At 34.0% G+C, this 3,469-nt stretch overlaps 1 pseudogene; it reads left to right on the top strand.

Annotated features, from left to right (window-relative positions):
- The first annotated feature begins 1,931 nt into the window (after window positions 1-1,931).
- Window positions 1,932-2,567, top strand: LOC103004346 (coenzyme Q-binding protein COQ10 homolog B, mitochondrial-like; annotated as a pseudogene).
- Window positions 2,568-3,469: the final 902 nt, after the last annotated feature.

Raw genomic sequence — 3,469 nt, 5'->3', positions numbered from 1 at the left:
ATTTAGCTAAATTTGTTTCCCAGCACATGTCTAGAGAAAGTTCTCTGAAATTGTTTAAAGCTTTGTTTTTTGACCACAGGCCAAGAAAAATGCTTTTTCTCACCAACTTCCCTCATTTATCATTTTTGTACTGGGTCTTCAAGCAAATACACTTATTTCTCCTGTGATATTAACTTATTTATAGTAATGACAATATTTATGTAGTGCCTTCACCCATGAACACCACAGAATGCATAAATAATATTGATCAAGTGCTGAATGTCATAATCTCAGCCGCAAGCTTTTCCTTACATGTGGACCTTGACTAGTAAATAAAGGAGTCACTGGAAAAGTCCACTAGCATTTTAGTGGCATGGTTTCACTGGTAGGTTTACAGAAAAAGGAGGCTCTTTGTGTGTGTTTTGGAATCTTTGACTAGTGATCTATTTATGAGAGCAGGATATGTAAGTAAAGCTTTGTAAGTCTCCCTAAAGTTAACCTCAAATCAGAGTCTTCTTACTCTTTCTTTAACTTTATCCAACCGGTGTATTTGTTCCTCTTTGTGGCCCTATATCTTACTGCAGATATAGAGATGTGAATACCTTGGAAAATGCCTAAGAAAAGGCAATGGGAGTGATTAAAAGTTTGGGAAGTAAGTCATAAAAGAAAACCAGGGAAGTCAAAGACAAGAGAAGAGGAAAGGATGCTTAATAAATCTTTCTGTTCTGGAAGAGATGGTATACAGATGGAAGCAGTGAATATGTTTCTTCTCTTCTCATTGAGACAAGGGGAAAAAAGTCATGCTAAAGCTGAAGTATGAGGAATTAATATCAGAAAAATAAATAAATAATGTATATTTATATATATTAAAATATATATTAAATGTATATACATTAAAATGTATATTCTCTATATAATGTCAATTTTATAAATAGTTATAAAGTATATAAGAAAGGATATTATAGAATCTTCTCTCAAGTATTTTTTTAAACGTGGTAATTTATTCAATTTAATTAATACAATACAGATATATGACTCAAGAGCACAGCACTATGGAGATAGAGATAAATAAGCCATTTAGCAGTTTATGGGGGAAAAAGGGGGACAATATGGAGTTATTATTCCCTGGTTAAGTGCTAAAATAGAGATAAGCAGAAGGAGGGATAACAGCACTGATAGATATCCAATATACAACTAGAAACTGGAGGTTAGAATCAGGAGCTAGAGATAAATATGTAGGAGTCATTAGGTTATAGGTGATATTTTGAGGAAATATGAACTCTCCAAAGAATATTCAACAAATACTGAGTTTTTGTTTTGATGAAATTAATTATATGATTAGATCCTAGATTTTCTGTTTTGTGATTATAGAAAGAAGTTTTCCCCAGAAAACTCATCTGTACAACTGTTGTAGATCTGTATTTTATTTTTAAAATGTGTTTTCTTAGTTTTTTGTGCAGTAATAAGTATTATCACATAAGGAAAAAATAGTGTTGGTAATTATAAGTAGGATTTATAGAAATGTATACATTGGAAAGCCCAGATAGCTTATGTTGAGATCCTTCTACAGTTCAACCCATGGGTAACAGATAAAATGGTGATAAAGAATTAAAGGCTCAATATCTTCTCAGCCAAGATCTGATAATCTACCTGGGAGAGAAAACAAAAATTAAAAAGTGCAGAGTGGTGAAAAAAAATATTTTAACACATGGCATCAGAATTCATATGGTGGGAAGGGTCTCCTTAATTTATATGGTTTAAAAAATGGGAAATCTACCTTTCAAATACAAGGGAAAGACTTTGTAACAATAGAGTGTTTGAGAGCTTCTGCAAGAGAACTTGAATTTTTCAGTAAGATGATCATGGCAGCTCAGATCATCAGGGGGCCCTGAAAAAGGTTGGTCTCAGAATGCCGTCTGAAGCCTGCGGCAGTGGCTAGGGCCCTGGCTCCAGCGTAGGGACCTGTGGAAATGTCAGGTATTTAGCTTCCTGTGGGATACTGATGAGCAGAAATCTTCCACTACATACCTCAGTTTTGCCTAAGGAGGTATATGCAAGAACTTTCTTCAGAACTGTTGCACCACTAATAAACAAAAGAAAAGAATATTCAGAGAGGAGAGTTATAGGATATTCTGTGCAGGAAACGTATGATGTAGTATCGGGAAGGGAGGATTACAAGCATTTTGTTCCTTGGTGCAAAAAGTCAGATGTATATCAAGTAGATCTGGATACTGCTAAACACGATTAGAAATTGGGTCTCCACCTGTATCCGAGCGTTATGCATCAGTACTAACCTTGGTGAAACCACATTTGGTAAAGCAGCCTGTACTGATGGGAAGCTCTTAAATCATTTGGAGACTGTTTGGCGTTTTAGCCCAAATTCTTCCTGGCTGCCCAAGAATTTGTATTTTGGATTGTTCAATTTCTTTTGAATTTCACTCACTTCTACACTCTCAGCCTGCCACATTGTTTTCGATGAAGTTGTAAAGCAAATGGTAACTGCCTTCGAAAGAAGAGCATGTAAGCGGTATGGTCCAGAAACGAATATACCTTGGGTAGTAATGTTTCATGAAGTTCATCATGTGTAAAGGGAAAAAGGAAATGTTCACCTACTTATAACTAGTTTATTCACTCTTAGGAAGTGCTTTCAGAAGTCAGAAAGCATTTGTCAAACTCAGCTTTGATTATAAACCTGTACCGGTGAAATTTTTCATTTGGAACATGGAACCACGTGTACATAGAATTCAGTCAAGTGTAATTCAGAGTAATATGTATATTAGCATATTTACAATAATGAATGTCATCACTGTTGCAAGAATACTGACATCACTCTTCTGAACAGAAATTGAAACTGTACATTTAAACCTTTTAATTATCACCTCACCTGAAAGATGTTGGTTGAGATACTCATGCAGTGTGTATTATACTAACCATATCACATTTAAGTTATTAAATTCAGACTATTTATAACTTATTGTCTTTAGGGACTGCCTCATGGCTTAGGATATTTGAGCAATCATCAGATATTTAAAGTAAAAACTTTAACTTAAAAATACTGTTAATGAAGTTTCCCAGGCATTTTTCCTATTTTTAAATTGTTCTTATGGGTAATAGTAGATAATGCAGTGTTATACTGAGGTTAGCTTCCAGATAAAGTGACTTTTTTTTTTTTTTTTTTTTTTTTTTGGTGAGTAGTCCAGAGTTTTAAGCTACTTTTCTCATAGTCTGCAACCCTCTCCCAGGTACCTTGACTGCTATTTCAATAATGCTGATTGTGTGTCAAATTTTATCTACAACAGTAGGCAATAGATGAAGATAAGTTTCTTGATATGTCTCAAGCACCATTCATCCTTATTTTCTATTTATTGTGTGTACTCACTTTCAATAATGTATTTCAAACTGATATTTTTGTAAACACATCAATGTAAGGACTGAAGTGGTAACAATACAGTTAATTTGTTTTAAAAAAAAAAAAGAGATAGAGAGAATG

This window comes from Balaenoptera acutorostrata, chromosome 5 (genome assembly GCF_949987535.1).
Source record: "Balaenoptera acutorostrata chromosome 5, mBalAcu1.1, whole genome shotgun sequence".
NCBI classification, from domain to species: domain Eukaryota; kingdom Metazoa; phylum Chordata; class Mammalia; order Artiodactyla; family Balaenopteridae; genus Balaenoptera; species Balaenoptera acutorostrata.
This window is presented reverse-complemented; position numbering and strand designations above follow the sequence as displayed.